Raw genomic sequence first — 15,348 nt, 5'->3', positions numbered from 1 at the left:
ATCAAAGCACAATTCGCAACAATGTCCGGAATTCCAAATGTAATCGGAGCAGTCAACTGCACTCACATTGCTATTGCAATGGTGCTGGACAAGTTACATTAGCAAAGGCATGAGCTGGCATTACATCATATACAGCTGCAGAACCTATGAAAGGACAGCTCCATATAGCTGCAGGTGCTTTTTTCAACTAGTGCAGCAAAAGGAAAGCAGTTCTTTTAAGGACAGCAAGTCACCTTAAACAGCCATGTAAAGAGAAGAGAATTGATCCGTTGTGGCGCTCATTACCATCACTACACTATAAAGGCGCTTTCTGTGAATTAATTTGCTTATGTAAATAGAATGCATTTCAACTCTATTAATGTGCTGCTCTATAGTCCACAGGAAGTGTGTTGCACCCAAAGACGTACTCGGCACAGTAACACTATCATGTCATCGGCACAGGGGTCAACTTTGGTAATATTGTCTGAAACCGAATAAACAGATGGTGGGCTGCAACTTGCCTTTTCAAGTCAACTGTGATATCTGACCATTTCTTTTTTATTTCGGGCACTGTGCGATTTTCTGAACTTAAACTTTTGAGTGTCTCTACCACACTTTTGTTGCTTATACCACTGCATAAAGCCAAGAAATAGTACATTTTTCCTTGCCTCCTTTGCATTTGCTGAAATTCTTCTTTTTTCATGTGCTTTTGCCATCGTCTTTTAACTGAACACTGAGCGGAAGGGGTTCTCTATTATTAATTTACATATTAAAATATGCAAAATTCTGGGAGGAGTCGGAGTGGGGTGTCATTCATTTTCATGCTGACTGGGATTTATGGAGATGAAGTGCATGGAAGTTGGCTTATACACAGTTTTGTGCATCTGGATTTTTTAACGCTTTTGTCTGCTCATTTCCACTTTTGTCCGTACGCCATATTTTAGTGTGAATTCTACGCACGGTGTTAAACATAATGCCCCAGGAGTGGTCAGATCAACCATTTGGTACATTCTTAAAAAGAAGAAACACACTGGTGAACTTAGCAACACCAGAGGGACTGTTAAACCACTAAAGACAACTGTGCTGGATGATCGCAGAATTCTTTTCTTGGTGAGGACGAACTCCTTCACAACATTTAGCCAAACCAAAACCACTCTCCAGGATGTAGACCTATCATTGCCAGAGTCTATAATCAAGAGAAAACTTCATGAAAGTAAAGACAGAGGGTTTACCACAAGATGCAAACCACTGGAAAACCTCAAGCATAGGAAAGACAGATTACACTTTGCCAGAAAACATTTTTTAAAAGCCTGTCCATTTCTATAACAGTTTTCTTCAGACAAAGAAAACTAAGATCAGTATGTACCAGAATGTTGGAAAGAGAAGATTATGGAGGAAAGAAGAAACGGCTCATGATCCAATGAATACGACATCATCTCTGAATCATGGCGGAGACATTGTTATGGCATGAGCATGCATGGCTGTGAATGGAAGTCAGTCACTAATGTTAATTGAAGGTATGATTGCAGGCAGAGGTAGCATGGTGAATCCTGAAGTGCTTATGGCTTTACCATCTACTGAGATTCAGCCAAATGCTGCAAAACTGATAGAATGACACTTCACAGTACCAATGGACAATGAGCCAAAACATACTCCGAAAGCAAAACAAGTGCTTTTCAAAGCAAAGAACTGAAATAGTCTTCAATGGCCAAGTCACTCAACTGACCTCAGTCCAATTGGATATGCAGTTCACTTACTGAAGACAAAACTGAAGGTAGAAAGTCAAACAAACAAGCAGCAACTGAAGACAGTGGCAGTTAAGGCCCGGCAAAGCATCAGTAGGATGGAAACTTGGCACTTGGAGATGGCCGTGGGTTCCAGACTTCAGGCAGTCATTGAATGGAAAGGATTTTCAACCAAATATTGAAAATGATCATTATATTTATGATCATGTTAGTTGGTCCAAATACATTTTGAGCCTCTGAAAATAGGGGGACCATGTATAAAAATTGCTGTCTTTACTAAACGGCTTATACAATATTTTTGTTAAACACCTTAAATTAAAGCTGAAAGTCTATACTTTAATCACATCTTGATTGCTTTGTTTCAAATCCATTGTGATGTTGAGTAAAAATTATGAAAATTGTGTTACTGTCCAAATAATTATGGACCTGACTGTATATGCTGTGAGACTTACCCGAACACCACCAGTCGGAAACCACATCTTTATCAAAAGCACACGTTTATTTCTCACAAATAAACACAGGTTTCAGTCCCAAACACCACACAAAGTACACAGCAATAATCCCCCACAATGAACTCTTCTTTATCACAGTCCTTAGCCGCCTCTATTCTCCTCCTGGGAGCTTTGTCCTGCTCCCACTCCTGACCCAAGCTCGTCGACTCTAAGAAGGCGGTGCCTTTTATTCCCACCCGGATGTGCTTCAGTTGGCTGATGATGGCCTTCCGGCAGCACTTCCTGGTGTGGCGGAAGTGCTGCCCTTTGCACCGGAAGCACCCCGGGCATCCCTGGCAGGTTCATCTGCCATCTTGCCTGGTGTGGCGGAAGTGACAATTCTCCGGGTTCCACGAGTCTGAAAGCGCCTCCTGGCGGCGGCCACGGGTCCCAACGAGGTAAATCCTTTTCCCTCTTTTTCCTTTCCTTTTATAGTCCAGGGTGGTTGTCCTCTCGTGTCCCGGAAGCTTTTAATGTCAACTTCCGGTCCTTCCAGGCATCCTGGCCAGGTAAGGACCCCAGCAATCTGCCACAATGCATAAAAGCAGAATTCTGTAATAGTTACTTTTATCAACAAAATTGACTTTGGCCTATTTAAAAGTTTTATCACCATTGGTCTAAAACTACGGTATTCCTGCCTCAATTTGGTTTACATTTTGACAGAAATTTTGGCCTTGCAGAAGGTAAAATGTGAAAACATCTATTCGAGCAGTGTGTCTGTTCCTTTACAATGTTTTCTGCTGTTCTTTTTGCTCTTTTGTTATACAATTCTTGAAGTCCTAATTTTGATTGTCCACAGAGAGCAGACACCAGTTGGGCTATTTTCCAAAGTTTATTTTTGTTGGTAACTGATAGATCCCATATCAGACTAGGAATGAAAAGTATGCTTTCTGAGTATGATATATAAAGTATAAGAGTACTATAGAATGTTAGTTGAAATGTCCAATTTACTCAGCATTAACAAATATGTAGCTGCATTGTTGACATTTTGTGTAGATGTGTTGTGTGTTTTCATTAAAATTCAAGTTGTTATCCAATATGATTCCCAGGTACTTGAAGCTACCAACTTTATCAAGTTGTTCTGCATTGAGGACTAGTGTTTGTACTGGTTCAGCATTCTCTTTAAAATCAATGAAAATCTGTTTTGTCTTCCTCACATTTTGCTGGAGGTTCTGCTTCTGGCACCACCTCTTCATCCTCTTGGCCACTTCCTCAGAATGTGCTACATGGTAAGAGGTGTCAATCAAACATATAAACATTTACAAACAGATAGATAGATAGATAGATAGATAGATAGATAGATAGATAGATAGATAGATAGATAGATAGATAGATAGATAGATAGATAGATAGTGTGATGGAGGGGCTGCAATGCCTCCATGCTGTAACGACCAGGGGAGGGAGCGTATTCAGAGCATTATCTCCCTGGGTTGCAGCAGTGCCTTGGACTCCCACAGGGCTCCATGGGAGCTAGAGTTTAGTGCAGCCCTTTTGAGTTCCGTGGATACCGCCAGGGGGTGCTGTAGCTACTGCTGAGCCCTTGAGTGAAATTCTCCTGCCACACCTGGAAGTGCTGCTGGAAATGCGTCAACAAGCACCTGGAGCACTTCCAGGTGCCCTATAAGAGGAGCCAGCAGCCACTAACCCGAGGATAGCCAGCGTTGGGTGGGAGTACATGCAGCTTGTCTGGAGGAGTGGTGGAGGAAAGAGAGAAGAGAAAGAAGAGAGCTTTACTGTGCTGTGACTGTGTTGTGCATGTGGGAAACAGGGGAAGGTGTTTCCCACGAGGGAAAAATAAAAAATAAAAAACATGTGCCTTAAACTTGTGTCCCACTCCTGTCTCTGTCGGGATGGGCCGGCAGTGCGCACCCTGGAGGTTCACAGTTGGTTGATAGATAGATAGATAGATAGATAGATAGATAGATAGATAGATAGATAGATAGATAGATAGATAGATAGATAGATAGATTGATTATACTCTCTTTGTCCCTAAGGGGAATGTAACATTCTACAGATGCTTCAGAAAGACAGAGAGGGAGAGACAGAGAATGAAAATGTTTAGGAGAGATGGCAGTGGAATTTTTTTTTTTTTCAATGAGAAATTTTATTGTTCCTAATTGGGCAAAGCCATAAAAAGAGATGGATAACAAAGTTAAAGATATGAGAGTGGAAAGAGAGGAGCTGACTAAATAAAAACCAGGAATGAGTTGGAAAGGCACATAAGTAGTAAGCATAACATGTTCTTGTTTTAGGAGCCAGCAGTTGCATAGTGGGTACATCTGGTGATCCGTAAAGGGTAATCATTATTATTCTTTCATCATGGTATTGTATTGCCACAGGATGGATTTTTTTTTTTTTATTATTTATTAATTTAATCCATACACTGTATGGCAGTGGAATTTTTAACCAGATTGTTTAATGGAATCTTGGAAAGTGAGAAGATGCTTGAGGAGTGGAGAAGAAGTGTACTGGTGCCAATATTTAAGAATAAGTGGGATGTACAGGACTGCAGTAACTACATGGGAATAAAATTAATGAGGCTCAGCATGAAGTTATGGGAAAGAATAGTGGAAGCTAGGTTAAGAAGTGAGGTGATGATTAGTGAGCAGCAGTATGGTTTCATACCAAGAAAGAGCACCACAGATACAACGTTTACTCTGAGGGTGTTGATGGAGAAGTATAGAGAAGGCCAGAAGGAGTTGCACTGCATCTTTGTGGACCTAGAGAAAGCATATGACAGGGGGCCTCAAGAGAAGTTGTGGTATTGTATGAGGAAGTCGGAAGTGGCAGAGAAGTATGTAAGAGTGGTATAGGATATGAACGAGGGCAGTGTGACAGTGATAAGGTCTGCAGTAGGAGTGACGGATGCATTCAAGGTGGAGGTGGGATTAAATCAGGGATCGGCTCTGAGCCCTTTCTTTTTTGCAATGGTGATGAACAGGTTGACAGACAAGATTAGACAGAAGTCCCCGTGAACTATGATGTTAGCTGATAACATTGTGATCTGTAGTAATAGTAGGGAGCAGGTTGAGAAGATCCTGGAGAGGTGGAGATATGCTCTAGAGAGGACAGGAATGAAGGTCAGTAAGAACAAGACAGAATACATGTGTTTGAATGAGAGGGAGGTCAGAGGAATGGTGAGGATGCAAGAAGTAGAGTTGGCGAAGGTGGATGAGTTTAAGTACTTGGGATCAACAGTACAGAGTAATGGAGATTGTGAAAGAGAGGTGAAAAAGAGAGTGCAGGCAGGGTGGAATGAGTGGAGAAGAGTGTCAGGAGTGATTTGTTACAGACGGGTATCAGCAAGAGTGAAAGGGAAGGTCTACAGGACGGTAGTGAGACCAGCTAAATTATATGGGTTGGAGATGGTGGCACTGACCAGAAAGCTGGATGTGGCAGAGTTAAAGATGCTAAGATTTGCATTGGGTGTGACGAGGCAGGATTAGAAATGAGGACATTAGAGGGTGAGCTCAGGTTGGACGGTTGGGAGATAAAGTCAAAGAGGTGAGATTGCGTTGGTCTGGACATGTGCAGAGGAGAGATGCTGAGTATATTGGGAGAAGGATGCTAAGGATAGAGCTGCCAGGGAAGAGAAAAAGAGGAAGGCCTAAGCGAAGGTTTATGGATGTGGTGAGAGAGAACATGCAGGTGATGGGTGTAACAGAAGAAGATGCAGAGGACAGAAAGATATGGAAGAAGATGATCCGCTGTGGTGACTCCTAAAGGGGGCAGCCGAAAGAAGAAGAAGAAGTGAATAAAAGATTACACTTTTGAGCTTACTTTCTACTTCACTCTTTACTCTTTTTAATGAACTGTTTGGGTCTAGAGGTAAGAGAAGGGAGTAAATATTTTAACCACAGATGCAGTCAATCGTACTTTTCATCCTGACGGAGACCACAAGCAGAGCTGAAGACTGCAGATGCATCTCCACAACAAGCTGGCAAATGAAACTTAATGGAGCAGCAAGAAAAGGTTTAGAATATGCAGGTCTACAAAGAAAGACCTAGGGTAAGAATATGAACAACATTGGGCCCTTTCACAAAAGACAAGAGAATGTACCATCTTCACAAAGACAGTTTGATGGTATGGATTTTAATTTCTGATTTAAATCTTTTGAGACCACTGCACCGTTATGACCATCCACATGATATCCAATCAATTCAGTTTGCCACAGGTGAACTCCAGTAAAGTTTTAGACACATTGTAGTTATTAAGGAGAATTAAAGCTAAACAGGATGTGCCTGAACACAATAATAAATCTAAGACTGTGGTAAGTCTGTGGTACCCAGCCGGGATGCCCAGCAGGACCAGAAGAGGAATTACGCCTCCTCCGGACCACGAGAGGGCAGCCGCCTTGGATGGTATGGGGACCAAGGGAACAGAGCTTGGAAGCTCAACCCTATAGGGGCCCGTGGTCACCGCCAAGGGGCGCCCGGATGCCTGAAGGGCCCTGGCCCTCAGCAGTTCAGCCATACTCGGAAGTGCTGGGGGGGAAGAAGACCAGGGACACCCAGAGTGCTTCCGGGTGCACAGCCGGCACTTCCACCACACCAGGGAGTGCCGGCAGTCGCTTATTGGGAGGCACCTGGAGCACATCTAGGTGGATATAAAAGGGGCCATCTCCCTCCATTCGATGGCTGGAGTCGGGAGGAAGAAAGACGGAGCTCGGGAGGAGAGGAGTGGAGGCGGACCAGAGAGGAAGGCATTGGTTGATAGGCCTGGACTTTGGGGTGAAAGTGGGTTGTGTGCTGTGTTCACTTGTTTATACTAAATATAAATAAACGTGTGTCGAGCCTGTGTCCAGGCTGTTTCCCAGAAGACCTAACAGATATAATAAACCTAAGTAAAAATATTAGGTTTGAAAGTTGAAAGTGCACCTTATGTTATATATATATAGCGCCTTGGTGTGTAGAGTACAAGTCCAAGGAGGTTCTGTGCAAGCTTTATAAAGCACTGGTGAGGCCTCATCTGGAGTCCTGTATGTTGTTTTGATCTCCAAGCTACAAATAAGATATGTAAGTTCTGTGGAGAAAGTTTGGAGAAAAGCAATTTGGCTGATTCCAGGACTACAGGAGATGAATTATGAGGAAAGAATAAAAGAGCTTTTTTCCATTTAAGTGAAAGAAGATTAAGAGGATACATGACTAAAGTATTTAAGATTATTAAGGGAATTAATGCAATGGATTGAGACTGTGACTTTGAAATGAGTTCACAAGAACATGGGGACACAGATGGAAACGTTATCGGTAAATTTCGCACAACTTTGAGGAAGGCTTTCTTCACACAGAGAACCATAGACACTTGGAATAAGTTAGCAAATAGTGTGGTAGACAGTAGGACTTTAGGGACTTTTAAAAACTCGACTTGATGTTATTTTGGAGGAATGAAGTGGATGGGACTGGCAAGCTTTGTTGGGCTGAATGGCCTTTTTGCGTCTAAATCTTCTTTAATGTTATAATTTGGAGCACATAAGCAAATGGTATGAATATGTACCTGTATATCAATGAGAGATTTCAGTTTTTGATTTTGAATAAATGTCCAAGTATTACTGAAAACATTTTGTTCACTTTGTCAATATGGGTAATTGATGGGTGAAAAGAGCACATTTATTCATTTGAAATGAATTTTACAACACAATAAAGTGTGCGGAAAGTGAAGGGATCTAAATACTTTGTTAATCAATTCTATATCTTCATTCATTTCAAATATATTTATTCAGAATTCTTTCATCCTGGCTGGAATGTTAAACAAAGATATCCCATTGCGGCACTTAGGATAATCATTTGGTGTTGGTGGTGTTTATTATCAGTTAAATTTATTAGCAAAGGCCACTTAGATATCTTTTTTTTTTTTCTGCTGAGGCTTCAAAAATAAAGCCCCATAACTTGTATTTTTACTGGATTTAAAAATTAATGTTTTTTAATGGAGCCGGCAATTGAGTCAATGTTAATATAATAGGCTCCTCTAGTGGAAAAATCAAATACATTTTTGGTACTTATAAATCTATGCATTATGACAATTAGACTTTCACACATCAGGGAATATGCATGCATACATTGAGACAAGCTGCCACCCTCAATTTATGAAATAATTTATTGGAGAGCTGTTTCATAGCCACTACAAAAAATGATGATTTTCAGTGCAAAATTCTACTAATCCCTAATAACTAGTAACAATGTAGGTAAATTTGGTATTTGCTGGCCTTTAAAAATTCTTTTAAATTTCTTCTTTGTTTTCCAAATTTTTCTGACTTTGTAACACATAAATGTAAATTTTCCTTTTGTATTTGTCTGGTAGCAAACCACACTGAATGTAGTCCCACTTTAAAGGCATCATGAAATAATTCAGCCTTCAATTCTTCTGGCCATGCCTGTCTGAGAAAACCCTTTGTCTCAGTGGCAATGGACAGTGTACTGCTGCTTCTGTCACACCTTCACCTTCCTTGAAGACAGTCAGTGACATCTCTCCTTGTTTGAAATACGTACGTGGAAAAAAGTGAGACTGAAGTGAGATAGCAGTTGTCAAGAAATCAACAAGCAATGGAAGAAAAACTACATACAACACAATACAGTTTATTTTTGTATAGCCCAAAATCACACAGGAAGTGCCACAATGGGCTTTAACAGGCCCTGCCTCTTGACAGCCCCCCAGCCTTGACTCTGTAAGAAGGCAAGGAAAAACTCCAAAAAAAACCTTGTAGGGAAAAATGGAAGAAACCTCGGGAAAGGCAGTTCAAAGAGAGACCCCTTTCTAGCTAGGTTGGGAGTGCAGTGGGTGTCAATAGAAGGGGGTCAATACAATACAATACAATACACAAAACAGAACAAATCCTCAATACAGTATAAAAATAAAAATTTTAGAAACACAGAGCAGAATTTAACAGTAGATGATATCATATAATAAGATTTGGATATTTTTAGAGTCCTGGAGACCTCATCCATCAAGCTGCCTCCCCCATTTGGCCATTCCACGGCTGAAACAGTGCTGGGCCAGCCAATCCGATGAAAGAACCCCTCTTTCCCACGATTCCTGCGATCTTCCATCAGGGATGACTTTACCATAGGCAGGCAAAACAACTTGGCAGGTGGGCCGTGGCACCAAGTGCCACATCTGAGTACCGAGAAGAGAAACAAAATAGGTGAAGGTTAGAATCCAATTATAGCTATCATGTTACTTATGTTTTAGTGCTAATGACTAACAACAGAGATGCAGTCTGTACAGTTAATCAGCAGCTCTAGTCAGGATATGCTAAACTGAAATAGTGAGTCTTCAGCCGGGATTTAAAAGCTGAGAATAAAGGGGCATCTCTTATTGTAGCAGGCAGACCATTCCACAGTTTAGGGGCCCTGTAACTGTATATCCACTTGAACGTAATGGGAAATTTTGAGTTTACTGAAAATAATAAATTAATGAATTGTTTGTTAAATTATGGTTCATGAGACATCTCAAATTGGGTTATGCTAAGTGATGAATTGCAAATGAACTGAATGGTCAGAAATGGATTGTGGAAAGACTTACAATGGGCCGCGTATTTCTGAATTAAATTCTCTCATTGCATTCAGTGGCAATTCTCCAAGGAGGATGCCCTCTCACAACCTCCGCCTCCGCCGGATGATGTTCAGTGGACTGTCTATGAGGGGAAAGAGAAGACGGTTGCCTGTGATTCTCAAAGGGGACCCCCGATAATTGATTGCATTGCCACTATGATTACGGGTCATAATGACAAACAATAGGCAAAATTATATTTGAAAAAATACAAATCTTGAGAACCAATGGCTTAATGTAATTAATGAATTTAAATTTAAATGTAATGTAATGTAAATGTAATGTAATTGGAAATAACATCAGCTGTTATTAACAAAGACAAACTAAGGTTTGATGGTGATAACGATAAGCATTTAAAGCATTTATAGGTTTATATGGTCCTACTAGGACTAAAGTTATAAAGAAAGGTTAAAAGAGGTGTGCTGTGAAGTGCCTGTGATCATGCAAGCTGGTGATCCTAAGAAACTTATCTTCTGATTGGGTTGTGACTTTGGCTCTGCCAGATCTCTTTCTATCAGAGTTTCTTCCAGTTACTAGTTGCCTTTGGATTGTATCGGACACCACCGTACTCACTGACACTTTGATTATTTTTGCAATTTCTCTAAATGAAAGGCCTAACACTTCTAAAGGTAATAATGCTCTGTTTAATTTAATTTGTTTATTGTAGTTGTATTGCCATTATCACTGGAATTTACAACATTCTACAGTGTAATACTGTTCAAATAGTACTTCAGAGGGTTTCGTAACTCAGTAGTTTATTCCAACTCTGCTTTAAGACAGACAGATGGTTTTTAAGTAATCAACAGAAGCTGCAAGGCTAAATTACTTTCATTGCTGCAGAACATCTGTAGGTTGTAACCTATTTGTTGTTCTCTGATGAAGGCCTATTTGTAATATTCTGATTTCCTTTTCTTCAATTTTTGCTAACCTAAACTTTAAATTTAAACTTCTACCAGTTTACTGGTTATCTTTTCAACATTTTACATCATTCATTTCATTTCAACTGATTACATTTGAAGAAGAACTTGAAAAATTGAAGTGATCTAAAAGTTTTGACCAGTAGTGTATCTCAAGTAAATTTCAAGTCATCTCAAATACACTTTGTAACAGAGTTAAAATTGCTGGTGAAGGATTGTGCTTATGTAAACGAATAGGAAGGCAGGGTGTAAAGCTTAACTTTAAATTAGGTTCATAGACCCGTTGCCACTGGTGTTTGTCATGCCTAAGACGAATATGATATTCGCGAGATACAACTTTTAAGTGGCGGGTCTGAGCTAACATTAAATAAAGCCGTGGACATCGCGAGATCGCACAAGATAGCACAAGCACTACTGAGAAGCTTCGATGCATGTATTCCGAGCGGCTCACGTGAACTACTGCGGAAACCCTCTGACGCTGAACAAGCCTTTGTAAACATATCAATAGGAAAGCAAGGTGTAAAGCTTAAGTTTAAACTATGTTCATAGACACGCTGCCACTAAATTTTTGCAGGCAAATCCACAACTTAATACCGGGAATGCCTGTTAGACATCTTAGATTTACGAGTACCGATTTGGGTAGTGATCACTTCGATGAATGAAACCTGCTCAAAAAACGCATTACACAATTGAGAAGGCAGCAAAAGAATATGAAGCGAGTGACGCATACAAGCATATTCATGAGTGCAGCTACTTCGGAAGCAAAGCACAGTGTAAACCTAAAGTTTAAATTAAGTTCATAGACAGGCTGCCGCTGGCATTTGTCATGCCCATGACGAATACGATATTCGCGAGATACAAGTTTAATGAGAAGACGCAGGGTTTAAATGAGACTTTTGATCACTTTGTAACAGAGTTCAAATTGCTGTAACAGAGTTTAAATTGCTGGTATTCCAGGTCTGAGCTAACATTAAATAAAGCTGTGGACATCGCGAGATCGCACGAGATAGCACAAGCATAGCTGAGAAGCTTCGATGCATGTACTCCGAGCGGCTCACGTGAACTGACTTTGCAGGACTGGGAAAGGTTAAATTAAGTTCATAGACACGCTACTGCTAAATATTCACAGGCGAATCCACAACTTAATACCGGGAATGCCTATTAAACATTTTAGATTCACGATTACCGATTTGGGTAGTGAACACTCCGATGAATGAAACCTGTTATCTTTACAACGGTTGACAAACACAGAATATAACTTGAACACAACACATCCTCCATATACCAACGTGATTGAAAGAAATACTGATAATCAAATCCTTGATGACAGCAGCACTCATAACAGTGACAAATCTATTACATTGACAATCATGTTACGTTATTTTTAAAATTTTTCCTTTTCTTTTTCATAACTTCTTTAACACACTACTTCTCCGCTGCGAAGCGCTGGTATTTTGCTAGTGTATATATATATATATATATATATATATATATATATATATATATATATATATATATATATATATATATATATATATGTGGCGGACAGTTGGTTGCTCATCCTGGCTGGCAGGCCCAAAGAAGAGAATGATGGGGGACGCCAGATGGAAAGTTCTGTGCAGCATAGCAGTGTCCCGGATTCCCACAGGGCAGCATAGGATTTGGAGTTCGGCATCTCAGCCCTGTTGGATATTGTGTGTGCCGCCAGGAGATGCTGCCAGGGGACCTGGGGACTCTTATCTTTTCCATAATCATAGAAGTAATATCGAGTCATGGGGATGGAAGTACTTCCGGGGTGAAGAAGAAAGCAAGTTCACCATTCGACATGAAAGTGCTGGCAATCACATGAAAAGGAGAGGAGAAGCACTTGTGGGTCAAGGACTAAATAAAGAACTGCTGGAGACCCAGCAAGTGAGCCAGAGTTGGGAGGTAGCAGGACAGAGCTTGCTGAGAGGACTGTGTTTATTATTGTTATTATTGCCTCGCCTGTGTATGGTGGCGGAGGTGCTTCAGGGCACTACTAAAAGAAGAAAACAATTAAATATGTTCTTGGTGATTTTAACATGTGTGCAGTGTGCCTGCCTATTGGGTTGAAAGGGGCAACAGTGTTCCTTAGCGTCTTACTATATATATATATATATATATATATATATATATATATATATATATATATATATATATATATATATATATATATATATATATATATATAGAGCATGTGTATCAGTACCCTCCCATAGCTCAGTGCGAGTTTCAACTCCTTCCGTTAACTAACTTGATTTTTGCTATTAGCGAAGTTATGTTTTTGGTTGTGCGTCACGCAAAATGTAACAGCGGAATTTGGAGCAACGTTATGCCATTAAATTTTGTGTTAAGCTTGGAGAATTGGCAAGTGTGACGTTTGAAAAGTTAAAACAGGCCTATGGGGAACATTCTTTATCCCGAGCTCAAGTTTTTCAGGGAGGCCTTCAACTTCGAAAACCAATGAAAATATCGAACGTGTGAACACTCTTGTGAGATCAGACCGTCGTTTAACATTAAGAATGTTGAGTGAATAATTAAATTTGAACAGATTTACCGTTCATCAAATTTTGACTGAACATTTGCACATGCGAAAAGTCTGTGCCAAAATGGTGCCGAAAAACCTCACAATTGAGCAGAAGGACGATCAAAAAAACGCATTCCTGTGGTTCCCCAGCCCCCTTATTTACCTGACCTCAGTCTGTGTGACTTTTTCCTTTTTCCTAAACTGAAAAATGTCCTCAAAGGACGTCATTTCGGGACTTTAGAAAAGAGTGTAACGGAAATGCTGAAGACCATACCGGTTGAAGACTTCCAGCGCTGCTACCAAGAGTGGGAACGTCACCATCGGTGTGTAGCTGCCCAAGGGAACTACTTTGAAGGGGATAACATTGATGTTTGAAAAAAATAAAAACTTTGGTAAATAAAAAATCAGTCTCATTACTTTTCTGCCACACCTCGTACACATACTGTACACACACACACACACACAAAGACAATGCTAAATTCAAGAAGTCCAACCAATACCTATATAAAGTTGTCAATTAAATACTATGGCTAAAAATAAATATGTGTGTAAAGAGCTTGTTATGTGCTCGTTACAGTCGTTACAGAGAATGTATGCACATTATTGAACCAGGAAATTGACACCTATGAGGGAATAAGTGAATCCCATTACCAGTTGATATTATATAATATAAGTATATAAAGAATATAAAGAATTGCATGAAACCAGCAAAAAATAGGGTAATATTAATTGCAAAACTAATGTCTTAATCTTTATTACTTTTTAGATGTTTCTAGCACATTTTATTTTCACTTCATGTATTTTGGGGCTTATTCCAAACCATTTCACAATAATTAGCCAATTCAAAATGTCTTGTATAATTTACTTCCCCTTATTTATTCGAAATGGAATGTATTTCTGTTAGTCTAATTTCTCTATTCAATCCTACATCCTTTGACAGATTTGGAAAGAATATATGGACAAGAAAGACTATTTTGGAACCTGAAATTTTGACCCCGGAGATCCCAGTGGGTTTTCTTTATTACTGTGTTCTATAGTTTAAAAAACCAATACCACCTGCTGGCTCAGAGCAATTGAAGCATCCAAAAAGACTGAAGCCAGATGAGCAGACAAAATGATCAGAGTTTAGCATTATTTAGCAGGCAATGCCATGTGCTGTTTCTGTCTACTGTCTATCTACTGTCTACTCTTCTGTCTACTATCTGGACTCACAGCGTGAGTGCCTTAGGGACATCAACTTAATTGACATTTCTAGCCTTGAAATTGGGAGAACACCTTCCCACTGGCAGTGATTTGGACTGGACAACTTGGAAAACTTAACCACCTCGTCACTAGGACTGGCAGATCCAGTGCCAACATGACGAAGTTGGGGTACTCCAATGACAGCAATCTTTGGAACATCTCCTGATCTGCCCACACCTGGACAAAAAATGCACCATGGAGGACCTCACCTTGGCCATGGACAGAGCTATAGTCTGTGCTTGCCACTGGAAGGGCATATAAAACCTTGGTTTAAGGACTCCAGAGGAAGAAGAAGAACAAGAAAAAGCCAGTAATATATAAAGGGGTATAGTGTATTTATACAGGGGGTGTTAAGAGATGTCTTAACAAGACTGGAAGTACACTTCAGCACAGTGAAAATCATAGAGTTGGTGTTTTATTCCAGTTTTTTCAGCTTTTCTTCATATTTTATACACAACAGAGTGTCCACCTTGAACTAAGAGGATGAGTCAGACATGGTAGCCTACTAGGTTACAGCCCAGCAGAGAGTTACTGCAATTCTGGAAAATAATCAGACCTGAAAAGAACAAATTCTCGAAGCACTATGTGTTTCTTCTTCTATTATAATATACAAAGGAGTATGGTGTTGGGCGAGGCTTGATCGAAAGTGGAAGTGCAATGCAACACAAAGAAGAATCAAAGTGTTGTGGTTCAGCGCCTGTTTGTCAGCTTTCTTCATAATTTAAGCACTTCAAACTGTCCAACTTGAACTGTGACCACAAGTTCTACTCAATAGAGCAGAGACATTGATAGAGAGACAGCATGGAAGGCAGATGGGACAGCTGGCAATAACAACAAGGTCACCATTTAAAAAACACATAAAGCTTTGTTTTCTTTCCTTA

The sequence above is a fragment of the Polypterus senegalus genome, chromosome 5, assembly GCF_016835505.1.
Source record: "Polypterus senegalus isolate Bchr_013 chromosome 5, ASM1683550v1, whole genome shotgun sequence".
Taxonomy (NCBI): domain Eukaryota; kingdom Metazoa; phylum Chordata; class Cladistia; order Polypteriformes; family Polypteridae; genus Polypterus; species Polypterus senegalus.
This window is presented reverse-complemented; position numbering follows the sequence as displayed.